Here is a 15,242-nt window from a genome sequence, read left to right on the forward strand (position 1 = left end):
CTACTGAATCTGTTTGAGATAGATCTTAGGGGGGAAGATGCTATCACTATCAATCTCAATTGACTACAGAACGTCAATATTTTACATTCAAGCATTTCCTAGATTAACTCCCCATTCACTTACGTGGTCCTCTTTATTCCTACTATTTTGCTGGACTGTCCTAACTTTTGCCTGGTATGTCCTCTGTTGTTCAGTCACTCAGTTACACCCATGGACTGCAGCACACCATGCTTCCCTGTCCTTCACTATCTCCTAGAGTTTGTTCAAACTCATGTCCATCAAGTCAGTGATGCCATCCAACCATCTCATCCTCTGTTGTCCCCTTCTCCTCCTGCAACAGGGTTTTTTTCCAATGAGTCGACTCTTTGCATCAGGTGGCCAAAGTGTTGGAGCTTCAGCTTCAGCATCAGTCCTTCCAATTGAATATTCAGGGTTGATTTCCTTTAGGATTGACTGGTTTGATCTCCTTGCAGTCCAGGGGACTCTCAGTCTTCTCCAGCACCACAGTTAGAAAGCATCAATTCTTTGGGGCTCAGCCTTCTTCATATGCTCTCTTTATGAGAAGGATTATGGTAATTTTGTAGTTCTAGAAAGTACTCCAGAAACAAGAGTTATTCAGTCCTACTATAAAGACCCAAAGTGTTGTCTTCTGCTAAGCTCAGAAGCTGAGGCTAGAGAGAGGAGTACACCAGGTATAAAGGTATCCAGTTTTTCATGCGGTCAGTTATTCAATCACCAAGCAGAGCTAGAAAGTCTTGTGTAGTTATTCTTTGCAGTGGTAATGGGGTTAGCGCACCTCCACCTCTACCTCCACCTCCACAAGTTAATCAGACAGCTTAACTTGAAATCAGATCATTGCTCTGAAGTTCCTGGAGCTGTTGCTACTTCTTTTATCCTCATCACCATAATCTAGAGATTATCATGCAGATGGATTCAGGAATAATCTGATTAGGGGCCAAAGAAGGGAATTCAGACCTGAATTTTAATAGGCAAGTACAAAGTATACTCTATGGTTTACAGAGAAGAGTAAAAGAAACACAATATTCAGACAACCTGAATTCTTATCCTGGCTCTGGCAGGAACCAGGTAAACTCAGATCAGTCAGTTTCCCTCAATATTAAGCCCTGGTTTAATTGCCCCATCTTTAATATGGAAGAAATTTATGTTTATTCAGAGGTTTCTTTTCATTCAACGATGAGATTTAAATGCATTGTTCATATTGCTTGAAGCCTAAATGCAGTCTAATTCACAACTATCATGTCTGCTTTAAAAGAAGAGAAATACTCTATATTAGGACAACAGTCCACAACGTCATAGAACAAAACCATGTTATGAGTGACACATTAAACATCATGGATGCTTTCATCGAGATAACGCAGAACCTTTCCAAAAAGCCAGTGGAATTCAAACAGAAATGAGGGGACTTTGAGACAGTTCTTTGTGGCAGAAGTCCACTTGGTAAGGGTTGGATTCCTTCCATTTTGCAGAAAAACTACCAATATGAGGACTAGATTCTTGCTGTCAAGAAGCATTTCCTTCTCCAGAGTATCTTCCCGACCCAGGGATCAAACCCAGGTCTCCCGCATTGTAAGCAAGATGCAAGACACTTTACCATCTGAGCCACCAGGGGAAGTCTGAGTCACTAGGAAAGTCTGTTAAGAAGCAGCTTAGTTTAATAGGATTCGCATAACTGATTAAAGAGAAATACTAGGAAAAAACCCTTGAAGCATGGAATCCTTGCCTCAGTCCCTCAAAGCAGATGTACTTGTATACAGACAGAGTCCATGGATATTGTAGCCAAAGGAGAGAGGTTTCAGAAGGCACCGCGTTTCTGAGAACCATTTAAGAGCCTCTTCATGAAACTGACCCTTACTGCACATTGACTGAGAGGGGGCATTCCCACCAGAAAGCACCCCAATCCCATTATTGTATATATTGCAAATTAGACATTCAAAATACAACTTTTTCCAACTTCCTTCTCAGAGGACAGTGATCTCCTTTGGTCTATTTTTCTTTTCTATGTTTAGAAAGAAGACCTGAACTTGGGCTTTTATCTCCCTTTGAAAGCTGAGTAGCAGCATCGCTCACATATCTTTGTTCTGCTCTTCTCCATCTTTGCCTCCTTCCTTGACCACTGGTTCCCCAACATTACAAACTTGTTTACTCTCCCCCAGATGTGGCCCACTCCTCTCTTCTCCAGAAGGTTCTTTCTTTTCTGTCCCCTTTGGTCTTACGGGATGCAGTTTCATGTTTCACCCTTCCTTTTCTTTTGCATCAAATTCCTGTGCTTTGCCGTTTCTCGCTATTCTGATGTTCTCTGCTTTTGTCTTCTTCTCCAAGTGGAAAGCAACGCTTCTAACTCACTTTTCATCCTCGCTTTCCTCCCCCTTACAAAGGCTTGTTTTCTCTCATAACTTTGCTCTAAGAACAGTCCCAGGGCAGTTTCGGGAGGTTAGTTTTGGTTCCAGTTTTCTTTCCCTCTGTCCTCTCTTCCCCATTTACAAAATTCCATCCACCTTTTTGGTACAGCCAGGACAGTGTGGAGGTTCCTTAAAAAACTAAAAATAGAACTACCATATGATCCAGCCATCGTACTACTGGGCATAATCCAGGGAAAACCATAATTCAAAAAGATATATGCATCCTAATGTTCATTTCAGCACTATTTAAAATAGCCAGGATATGGAAGGCCCTAAATGCCCATCCAACAGAGGAATGGACAAAGATGTGGTGCATATATACAATGGAATATCACTGGGCCATTAAAAAGGATGGTGCCATTTGCAGCGATACGGATGGACCTAGAGATGGCCATGCTAAGTGAAGTAAGTCAGAGAGAGGAGCAATATGGTATGACATCCCTTATATGTGGAATCCAAAAAGAAATGGTACAAATGAACTTACAAAATGGAAACAGACTCAGAGAACAAACCTGTGCTTGCCAGGGGCAAGGATTGGGGAAAGAAATAGTTAGGGAGTTTGGGATGGACATGTACATCATACATATAGGTGGACATATACTGCTATATTTAAAATGGATCACCAACAAGGACCTACTCTACAGCACAGGGAACTCTGCTCAATGTTATTTGGCCACCTGGATGGGAGAGGAGTTTAGGAGAGAATGGATACATGTATATGTACGGAGAAGGCAATGGCACCCCACTCCAGTACTTTTGCCTGGAAAATCCCATGGGCGGAGGAGCCTAGTAGGCTGTAGTCCATGGGGTCACTAAGAGTTGGACACGACTGAGTGACTTCCCTTTCACTTTTCACTTTCATGCATTGGAGAGGGAGATGGCAACCCACTCCACTGTTCTTGCCTGGAGAACCCCAGGGATGGGGGAGCCTGGTGGCTGCCATCTGTGGGATCACACAGAGTCGGACACGACTGAAGTGACTTAGCAGTATATGTACGGTTGAGTCCCTTTGCTAAACACCTAAAACTATCACAACATTGTTAATTGGCTATACTCCAAAACACAATAAAAAGTTTAAAATTTCATTCACTTCCTTTTTGTTGCTGTTTACTCTCAGCCCATTTCAGGTCCCTGGTATTCTAGTTTTCCTCCTTGGTCCACCCCAGAAAAAGATTTGAAAACATTTTACTCTTAATGGTATTAATATTATTCTTTTCAAGGTGAACACAAATGACAACCTTCTTAAGCAAGGAACTTCTATTCTGATGAAAAAAAGTTATTTGAGGGAATTCTTGGGGGTCCACTTCCACTGCCAAGGGCCGGGGTTCAATCCCTGGTGGACAACTAAGATCCTGCAAGCCTTGCTGCATGGCCAAAAAGAAAAAAATTTTTGAACTGAAACAGTGAATATTTAGTGTTGGAAATAAAAGATTTGGTAAAAGTAACATTGGGCTTCCCAGGTGGTTCAGTGGCAAAAAATCTGCCTGCCAATGCAGGAGAGAGGGGTTCAATCCCTGGGTAGGAAAGATCCCCTGGAGAAGCAAATGGCAACCCACTCCAATATTCTTGCCTGAAAAATTCCATCGACAAGAGGAGCATGGCAGGCTACAGTCCATGGTGTTGCAAAGAGTTGGAAATGACTGAGCATGCCTGCAAAAGTATCATTAGGCAGTGATGATTATCTCTTCCTGGCACCTTGAACAGACAGACTCAGCTGCCTGTACACCTCATCTAAAAAAAAAAAAAAAACAACATGTTTTCTTCTTGTCTTCTTTTCCAAAATTGTTCTGAACCTAACTTTCCCCCATCATTTCATGCATGTGACTGAAATAAATTCTCTTTCTTCTTTGAATGAAGAAGTTCTGGAGATTTAAATGTGCACTCTACTCGCTAAAAAGAGCTCCTTGCACACTTTCTCTGAGTATTCATTTGACTCATGGTGCAAAAAGCTGTCTCCCCACTTCTGGACCTTTCTTTTGATGTCCCCAAGCAGTATGTGTTACCAGCCACAAACTCCTCCCCCTCCACAATGCCTGGCGCTCGTGGCGAAAGTTGATGTTTACACCTGATCAGAAGGTGCAAGCAACTTTGCTTCCTTCTGTACAGAAGCAGCTGGAACACACTGAAAAGAGTTGGAACACAGCTGAATAGAAAGAGAAGTTGGAAGAGTACCAGAGAAGGGGGAGTAGGGGATGGCAGAGTGTCAAGAGATTGACACCAGAGAAGGGGAACCCAGAGGCTAGAAGGTGGAAATTCACAAATCTGTCTGGGAGAACTGTGGTGGAGGATCTGAGTTCCATACCAACCCATCTGGAACCTTACAGGGTAGAGTGAACACTGGGGAGGCAAACTCTGGCAGACAAAGATTTGGTTAAAAACACAACACTCCAGGGATTCCCTAGTGGCTCAGTGGTAAAGAATCCGCCTGCCAGTGTAGGAGATATGAGTTCAATCTCTGATCTGGGAAGATCCCACATGCCACGAGGTCACTAAGCCTGTGTACCACAGCTACTCAGACTGTACTCTTCAGACTGTACTCTTGAGCACTTACTCTGCAACGAGAAGCCACCAAAATGAGAAGCCCATGCACTGCAACGAGAGAGTCGCTTCCATTCACTGCAACCAGAGAAAAGCCCGTGCAGCAACAAAGACCCAGAAGAGCCAAAAATAAATTAATTAATTAAAAAATACAACATTCTAATAAAAATTGAAATCCTTGTGTGTCTTAGCACTTTTCACTAACCAAGCACTAGCGAAAGTGACTTGACTTTCTCTGTGGTAGAGAGAGAAACAGGTGGTCACAGTTTGTTTTTTTTTCTAAAAACCAGTCAACCAAAGCCAGAAGTGGCGGTCAGACGATAACTTCTGGGCAGAACCTAAGATGGAAAAGCAAATGTTGTTTATATAAATAGAAACGTAGAGCCTGTACCATAGCTTCCTGTTGACAAAATGAGCTTCGCTTCACCTCAAACCTTCAATGGTTTTAAAAATAACTGATAACGGGGTTTTTTTTTTCTCTTTCAATTTGTCCAATCACTTTCAGTAAGATTCTAGCTTTTTCTTAACCCACAGGTTCTAAGCTCGTTTCTCTGTCTCCGGCTTTCTTCTCATTCACTCTTTTCCTTTCTGCTGTGTGTTTACCCAGCCATAAATCTATACTGTGGAGCTTTTTGGGAGTACATTACCATAGTTCTGTACCGATCCGTAAGGGCTGAACTCGGGATGATCTCATAAATGTGCGTGAGATTCACCTCCTCCCCTAACTGTTATAAAAAGTAATAGAGGACTTCCCTGGTGATTGAGTGGCTGAGAATCCGCCTGCCAATGTAGAGGACACAGGTTCGATCCCTGATCAGGAAAAATCCCACATGCCGTGGAGTATCTAAGCCCGTGCGCTGCATCCACTGAGTCGGTGCACCTAAAACTCACGCTCTTCAACGGGAGAAGCCACCACAATGAGAAGCCTGAGCATGACTAGAGAGTAGACCCCACTCGCTGCAACGAGGGACAGCCCGTGCACAGCAACGGAGACCCAATCCATCCAAAAAAGAAATTTTCTTGAATTAAAAAAAAAATAGTGATAGGCTTTGAGCAGGTACAGGTAAATATTTTAAAGGAAAATGGGATTGGTGGGCATTGAGGTATCAAGCCTGTCATTGTATGTTTTCCCAATATTTTGTCCTTTCCCAAAAGATGAAACACAAGAGCTACAATGAAGGGTAGTGAGAACTGTACAGAAACACCATTCTTGAAAATGGGTTAAATTCAGAGGGGGAAAGGAAAATAAAATAATCTACATACAAATAAGCCTATGAAAATGTGTAATATGAACACTAAAACCAAAGTGCTAAAAACAAAAATTACTTCAAAAATGCTCATATTAAATATGTATGGCAAAAAAAATATATATATATGTATGGCAGCTCCTTAAATGGTTATTGAGAGAAACCTATTATTTATTGGAAGGTGAGCTAAAATCTGATAGAGTTAAACAACTATGCTCTTTTCTGTGCCATTAGCTACCTGAGATCAAAAGACCAGTCTTTGTGCAATAAATTGATTAATTGTAAGTACAATAACTCATAATTAAATCACATACTGTGATTCCTATAAAACTGTAATTTACAGTTCATAGGAATCTTGTTCTAATGAACAGACAAGAATAATTTCTGTGCTTCCCTGATGGCTCAGTAGTAAAGAATCACCTGCCAATGTAGGAGACGTGGGTTCCCTGACACAGGAAGATCCCACATGCCTCAGAGGAACTAAGCAGTGCCCTACAACTACTGAGCCTGTGCTCCAGAGCCCACGAGCCGCAACTACGGGCCCACTTGCTGCAACTACTGAAGCCCGCATGCCCTAGGACCCCACAAATGCAACTGGAGAGAAGACCCTACTGGCCTCACTAGAGAAACGCCCAAGCAGTAACGAAGACCCAGCGGAGCCAAAAAACAGGCAAATAAATAAAATCACACACAAAAAATTATAATTTCCCTCTCGCCATGTAACAAACTAAAAAACTATACCATCCAAACACAGAGCATCTAAAATCTAAATCAGTGTGGTTCTAGGTATAATAAAATGTGTATTTGTATCATCCTATTTGTTTGAATGGCATAGAAGAATTGATACTTGTTTCTGGGCAAGTCCTGATGTCACACTCACCTTGTGTGATCCTAAGGTAATCACCAGTTATAACTGTAAATTGGTCACAATACATCTGCCTTAGGAGTGTTTCTGAGGATTAACAAGGTCATGTATTCAAAGGTTTTTCCCCTGTAAGACTATAGTGTATTTAATAAAAGTAAGGGACTTTTTTCCTAGTTAAGCCATTTGGCTTCTCCCTAACTCTCGTTGAATAGGTTGACTTTCTTCTTTCCCTTGTGACAAACTGAGGTGTGTGTGTGTATACGGGTGTGTTAGTGGCTCAGTTGTGTTTGACTCTGTGACGACATGGACTGTAGCTCACCAGGCCCCTCTGTCCATGGGATTCTCCAGGCAAGAATACTGGAGTGGGTTGCCTTGCCCTCCTCTAGGAGATCTTCCTGACCCAATGACCAAACCCGGATCTCCTGCATGGCAGGTGGATTCTTTACTATCTCAGCCACCAGGGAAGGCCAAAGTGAAATGACCCTGATGGAGTAGGCTTTGCCTGGAGAGGTATGGAAACTTGCCAAGGGTGTACAATGCCACCAATGCTAGTTTCTCTACAGTTTGACCTTCCTAACTTAAATTTGATTTTTTCAGCATCCAAAATCTTTTGGGCAGAGCAGGGTCTTTTTGCAGTAGCAGCTGGCGGGTCAGCCTCTGATGCTCAAACTTGCAGGATTGGAGTGCAGGTAGGATGGGCAGGGCTGTGTGACATTCCCAAGCACTGGACAACTAGACACCTTGCAACCCTTCCAAGCACCAGAGGGCAGGACAGGGCCACAGCCCCTGAGGGAGTCCAGAGCCAAATGGGCAAAAATAATGATCTCACCTCTGGCCTTGGGAATGCAGCCCTTGCCGTGATTGTGCCCATGCAGTGCACACCTGCAGTGTGGGCAGGTGTGCAGTTTGGGGGTTGTTCCTGGACATGTGCATCATGCAGCATAACCCCCGTAACCACAGCTGTCTTGTCTTTTCAGCCAGGAAGTTTTATCTTCCCGACCATCCACAAAAGAAAGGGAAAGCTTCGGCTGCCTGGGGCAAGTCATGAACAGACTCTTCAGCACAACTTGGCTGAAGATGGAGTTGGTTCCCTGGCCAAAAATTTGTACAGCTTGACCAACACCCTTGGGAGATGTCCTGGCCCTGGGCTCCCTGTGCTGAACTTTTGGGAAGAAGTCCACTTACTGATGGAGCCTACTGCTTGGCTAGGGGTGGGTGTGTTTGTTTGTCTGAACAAACATTGTTTCATTTTGAGCGTTACCCTTTGAGATGGACAGCAGAGGGATCATTCTTCTTTTTCAGATAGGGAACAAGGTTTATAAAAGTGAAGGGACCCATCTACTTACTGGATAAAGTATGGCAGAACCATGCCTGAACTAAGTTCTAAACCTTAGGTTAATATTAATGTTCACTCAGTTGCAAAAGGAAAACTCAGAAACATCTTGTTTAGAAATTACAAGTAATTTCCTTGGTTGCTGAAGGTTTGTGAGCGAATCTAGACAGCCCTTGGTGTCACACACCACATGAACCACCCAGGAACTGCGCCACTCTGGAATTCTGTGGGGACAGCCAGGGGTTGTGAACCATGAGCCTGGTTAGAAGGAAGAAAGTGAGAAAAGCCCAAGATGGCCATACTTTTCCTCTTATCAGAAGGATGGAGTACCAGTTTGTTGGCTGATTAGTCAACAGTTTTAATCATGGTTTCTTTGGGCAATAGAGAAAGTGATTCTGAGCACAAACTCTGCAGCTTGCCCTCATGGCTGCCAATCCTGACTTCACCAAGCAGATGAGTCATGTGGGTTACTCAACTTGTTTCTACTTTCACCTCCTGCCATAGCGCGTGTTTTCTTGTTCTCTTTCCAGGTTTGATTTTTGATCAAAGATAAAGCAGAGCTTTCATTTATACCACCGACTGTTTTCTCTTGTTCAGGGCAGAGAGATGCATACTTTTGTACAGCCTGGCTCACAGCCTTCAGTTCCCTGTAAGTACCCATTCTGTGCACCTGAATTTCCCACTCCTGTTCTTTACTCTCCTCTGATCCAGGGAATGTATCACCTTTGAAAGTTATGGGCTTTCTCCTCTGTTTACACATACTGACAGCTGAGAGATACCCATCACTCCCATGTTTTCTCCAGCTCTTCAGATCCTTGAAGTTTCTCCGAATTAATCAGGATTTTAAAATTTGTTGTTTAGGTGTTCAGTTCAGTTCAGTTGCTCAGTCGTGTCCGACTCTTTGCGACCCCATGAATCGAAGCATGCCAGGCCTCCCTGTCCATCACCATCTCCCGGAGTTGGTGGACGTGCATATATTGTTGCTCAACTACACCTCTACCTACTTCCAAAAAGTTTTTATCACCCCAAAAAGAAAATCCTAAACCATTAAGCACTCAAACTCACATCCATCGAGTCGGTGATGCCATCCAGCCATCTCACCCTCTGTCATCCCCTTTTCCTCCTGCCCCCAATCCCTCCCAGCATCAGAGTCTTTTCCAATGAGTCAAATCTTCGCATGAGGTTAATTCACATAAATAAAAATAAAGTATACAATTCAGACTTCCCTGGTGGTCCAGTGGGTAAGAATCTGTCTGCCAAAGCAGGATAACATGAGTTCAATCCCTGGTCTAGGAAGATTCCATATGCCACTAAGCCCTTCCCTACAACTACTGAATCCGCACTCTAGAGCCTGTGCTCCACAACAAGAAACGCCACTGCAGTGAGAAGCCCACACATCACAAACAGAGAGTAGTATCCTCCGTTCTCCCTAGTTAGGAAAGCCCGAGAGCAGCAATGAAGACCCAGCACAGCCATAAGTTATTAATTTAAAAATATACAATTCAGTGACATTTAGTGCATATATTGTTGTTCAACTACCACCTCTATCTACTTCCAAAAAGTTTTTATCACCCCAAAAAGAAAATCCTAAACCATTAAGCATTCATGACTATTCCCCGCTGCCTCAAGCACCTGAGTAACCACCAATCTGTTTACTGCTTCCCTGGATTTATCTATTCTGGATATTTCATATAATATCCAGAATGGAATCATACACTCTGTGGTCTTTTGTGTCTGCCATCATCAGGTTTTAAGGTGATCGTATGGGACATAAATGACTAATAGAAGCAACTTCTACTTCTTTTTATGCTGTAGCAGTACCTCCTGTAAGGAACCTGTGAATGGAGGTCTAAAGTAACCAGGACAGGGACTTCCCTGGTGATCCAGTGGTTAAGAATCCACTTGGCAATGCAGGGGATGTGGGTTCAATCCCTGGTCTGGGAACTAAGATCTCACATGCCATTTGGCACAACCAAAAAATAAAAATTAAAAATAATGAAATAATGAAATAAAGCAATCAGTAACCAGGACATTTGAGTAGCAGAACCATGTTCAATGTCAGCAAAGTGCTGAGTGCACTGAATGACTTTCTAACTATGCCAAGTTGACAATTCCTGCCTTCTGTAACAAAGTGAAGACCTCCTGATGGTATATTTAGTCCACGTGAGGATGGGTTGGGGGAGAGGAAAAACAAGGGGATCTTGAAGGAGGAGGAAACCTGGTTCACACACTAAGGAATCTGAGGCTGTTGATGTCAAATAAATGCTTCTCAACTTTCTAAGATCCTGAAATTAGTTAAATCAAGAAGCAGTGTGATCTAATTAGTAGTGATGGAATGACTATTATAAGGCAATGATCACTACAGACCCTCAAAAAAGGTGAGAACTGAGGAGAAAGAATGTGCCAATATGATGCCAGGACTTCCTAAAGAGAGGATGATCTGATACCAATGACTGTTGGTGAGTAGTCAGAAAGAGTAGAGAATAGTGATTCTACAAGTAACATTTTATTTGCTATCCTTGCTTCAGGACCTATCCCTTATTCATTTTAGAGCTATTTTTAATCAAAATTATCTCTACCAGTCAATGAAATCACATCATCCTTTATACTGCATCACTGAGCATACAAATAATATGGAATTTGGTTTTCCAAATGCCCACAAACAGAAAGAAAGACCTGTACGTTATTTGAAGCACTTCTCATTTCCCCTGGCATTTCAATTGTCTATTAAGCAAGCAAGCAAACACACACACAGATACACACAAATGTTTCAGAAGTACATAAAGTCACACAATCATAGAATTTTAGAGCTGGGGAAGACCTTGAAGGTCCTCTAGGCAATGAAAACTAACCACCTGCTTGGAATTAATGGGAATTTGTCAAAAAAGCAGAGTACTGGGCTGTACTCCAGAATGACTCCAAAATCTGTAGGAATTAAACACTGGAATATGCAATTTTATACACTTCCTCAGAGTATGAGAACCTCAAAATTACTCACATTTTATTACTTAAAAAAAGTATTTTATTACTCACATTTTATTATTATCAGAAAACTTTGAACCATGGGAGCAGATTACTTTGATGATCATAATTTATGTTTTTAAGGTATCTGATCTTCTTAATACTTTCAGCTTCTATAAGATACTATTTTATCAAAACAGTTGTTGTTTATAGAATACCTTCCATGCACTAGACCACATGCAGAACCTCTTATTTAAATTACTTTTAACGAGGGCTTTCCTGGTGGCTCAGTGGTAAAGAATCCACCTGCCAGTGCAGGAGACACGGGTTGATCCCTGGTCCGGAAAGATCCCGCATGCTGCAAAGTAACTAAGCCCATGGGCCACAAGTATTGAGCCCACGCTCTACAGTCCAGGAGCCACAACTACTGAGCCCACACACCTATAGCTGGTGCTCCGTGCTCCACAACAAGAGAAGCCACTGCAACAAGAAGCCCTCTCACCGCAACCAGAGAGCAGCCCCTGCTTGCCACAACCAGAGAGCAGCCCCTGCTTGCCGCAACTAGAGAAAGACTGCAGCAACAAAGACCCAATACAGTCAACAGTAAATAACTTATTCTTAAAAATTACTTTCCACAGTCTTAAGATAAGCATTTCAACTCTTTGGCCCTCAATGTTCACATCTGAAAATTGGGATAATAGTTTCTACCTCTTCGACTTAAATGAGATAATATGTGCAACTTGCTTACACAGAGCCTATCATAAAGTGCACAAAAATTGTTAGTTATTATTATTTATTCACATTTTATACATGGGGCAAGTATAACATATGGCAGCAGGCAACCCACAAAGACAGTTCACTAAGAAATGATGGAGACAGAACTTAAGTCTTCCTGTCTTTGATTACAAAAACCTAACTTTTCACTCTTTCTTGTATATGCGTGATCAATGAAGCTTTAGTTAATGTTCCTATCAAAAATAACTTTTTTTAGACCTTTGGCCAGCCCCAGGCTTTTGATGAATGCTTCTGTGTTCTTTCAACCTCAGTAAGTTCTGGGCAGCTGCACAGCAGAGACTGAGTGAGTAATTCCTGTATATGTCCCTCAACTTTTTCATACCCCAGAGAAATTCAGTAATATGGCTGGCAGTAAAGTGAGAAAAACAAAAATTGGGAAATGCAGAAGTTGAAGCACTCCAAGACCACACTTTAACCCACGCGGAAACCTTTTTGGGCTCTTTTCAAAAACAACAAAGTATCATATTGAACAATCTACCTGGTGTCCAAAAATAGTGGTCTAGGGAGTCATTGTCTGAGCATCTCATCTCTCAGACACAGGAATGCGTGCCCTGGAGAACTACCAGGGGGACTTCTGGCCATAACGAAACCCCAGCTTGTGTTTCTCATGAAAGTCCAGTTGGTGGTGAAGCCCAGATGTCCAGGACAACTCAGCCACTAGAGGCACAATTTCCAAGTCATGTTGTTTCCGTTAAAAATAACCTAGCCAGGTAGTCCTGTGGTTTCCGACTTTTTAAGAGAAGTTGGTGAGGGAAGAGGGTAGTTAGTAAGGAAAATAACTTTTAAAAATACCTGAAGGAAACCCCATTTTTTGTTAATCTCACTAACTCCAAATCTCCAGGAATGAAAAATGCTACTGTCATGATAAGAGATGTACTTTTTTTTCTCCTTTAATAGAAGAAAGGTAAGCAGGTACTATAACTTTCTGAGAAATAAGGTTATTTTCTAATGCTGGATGAGTCAGGCTTCTAAAATAATTCTTACAGCCATTATGCAAGCTATTTAACTCTCCATTTGTTAGAAAGCATTTCTTAAGAAGCTTATATGAATATGAATGACATCTCATTTTTTTAAAAGAGAAAAACTGAACTTGTTTTTTAAAAGCACAAAAACCCTACATACTAAACTTGTACACATCAAGTATTGGTCCAATCTTACATCACTTTATTTACAATTAAACAGCACCATGGTTTTCTCAATTAGGTTAGTTAAACATGCCCAGAAAATTGTTATTCAAAGTCTATGTTCCTTTAAAATAAAATTAACTCTTTAACTGAGCTCAAATCCTCAACAAACAAAAAACCTTTTACCAACCATAGATAATTATATCACCAAATTTACTTAAGAAAAATAGATTTGAACATTTTTTTTCCTCCAGTTGACAAACTTTGAGAGATACTGCTGTTTAATGTGGCACACAAATTAAGAAACATTTTGATAACAGGGGCATTATACTGAAACACCCTCACATATTTCCACCTCCACATATAAAAATATCTCTTTGAAATCAATGCTGCTGTCTCCTCTTGAATTTGACATTTCATTTTTATCTGTCATCATTGTTTTCTTACAAGTCATCACTCATACCAGAATAAGCTATCATCGTGGCTAAAACATATGAAGCACATGTCAAAGCTCTGTGTTTGCTCATGTTGTTTCTGCCAACTTGGAGAGAGGATGAGAAATTTTATCAAACATATTCATGTATTCCAGATACTAAGCTTTCACACACAGTAAAGCTAAGCAGATCCTTGGAATGACTTTGTGAAGAATTCTTTCCCAATGTCATGTGCTTCATAAGTGAAAGGTACAGACCCAGGACCCAAGATTTCAGACTATCCTCCAGAAATTCTCTGCTCTGTACGTTTTTTTCCCCCTTTTTTTGGCCACAAGGCATGTGAGATCCTAGTTCCCCAACCAGGGATTGAGCCCATGCTCTCTGCATTGGAAGGGTAGAACCACTGGGCCATCAGGGAAGTCCATCTGCTCTGTACGCTATTAAAATTCTATCCATTCATCAGAATCTTAATTGAGAACTCAATCTAGGGAATTCCCTGGCAGTCCAATGGTTAGGACTTGGCACTTTCACTGCCAAGGTCCCAGGTTCAATCCCTGTTCAAGGAACTAAGATCCCACAAGCCAAATCACTTGGCCAAAAAAGGAAAAAAAAAAAAAAAAGGAAATCAGTCTATTGTGAAGCAATAGATTGTGAATTCTTTTCTTCCTCTGACTTCATCATACTAAGTGGGCAGTGGTATCCTGTTACTAGGATTAAATAAGAGGTGAAGAGACCACTGTATGGGACGCTTTACCAAGAATTTTCTACAGAGAATCATGGAATCATTGTTCCTCAATGTGTTTTTCCATTGTTCCTCAAAGTGTTTTCCCATTAAACTTTCCTATAAAAGAGAAGTAAAATAAGGAATGCTGAGCATCTTAAACCAGCCACATGTTGGGCTGAAATGTCTTTGGAATCTGTTTTTTCTCTAATGTTAACACGATGCTCTATTTACTTGTGGGCCTGCCAGATGTTGACTTACCCTCCATGAGTGCATGGTAAGTTGATTCAGTCGTGTCTGACTCTTTGTGATCCCAAGGACTGTAGCCCGCCAGGCTCCTCTTTCCATGAGGATTCTCCAGGCAAGAATCCCGGAGTGGGTTGCCGTGCCCTCCTCCAGGGGATCTTTCTGACCCAGGGATCAAATCTGTGTCTCCTGCACTGGCAGGTAGATTCTTTACCACTGAGTCACCAGGGAAGCCCTATATTGCCATGTACTCACATTTAGGCATGAAGATATGCGTATCCAATGAAGATATGCGTATCCAGTTTTTAGAAGCACAAGGCAGTCGTCCCTTCAATTTTGAGATGCAATGATTCTCTCATTTTTATTTCAAGTCTTTTATTGACACTTAATTCTTTTATATTGTCATTTAAGATCACCTATTTTAAAGCTTGAAAGATAAGTTTCTTGAACTATAATATGCATCATTGTTCCCCTTCAAAGCTCAGCCTTATGCTTTCTCATAATAATCCTTCAATAAGTATTAAATGAATGAATTTCAGTTTTCAAAGATGCTGTTTA

The 15,242-nt window shown here is 41.6% G+C and overlaps 1 non-coding gene across 1 annotated transcript; it reads left to right on the forward strand.

Annotated features, from left to right (window-relative positions):
• Nucleotides 1-14,210: 14,210 nt before the first annotated feature.
• TRNAE-UUC (transfer RNA glutamic acid (anticodon UUC)) lies at nucleotides 14,211-14,283 on the forward strand. The gene has a single exon. It is a non-coding gene; the product is annotated as a tRNA-Glu (tRNA).
• Nucleotides 14,284-15,242: the final 959 nt, after the last annotated feature.

The sequence above is a fragment of the Bos indicus genome, chromosome 5 (assembly GCF_029378745.1).
Source record: "Bos indicus isolate NIAB-ARS_2022 breed Sahiwal x Tharparkar chromosome 5, NIAB-ARS_B.indTharparkar_mat_pri_1.0, whole genome shotgun sequence".
NCBI lineage: Eukaryota > Metazoa > Chordata > Mammalia > Artiodactyla > Bovidae > Bos > Bos indicus.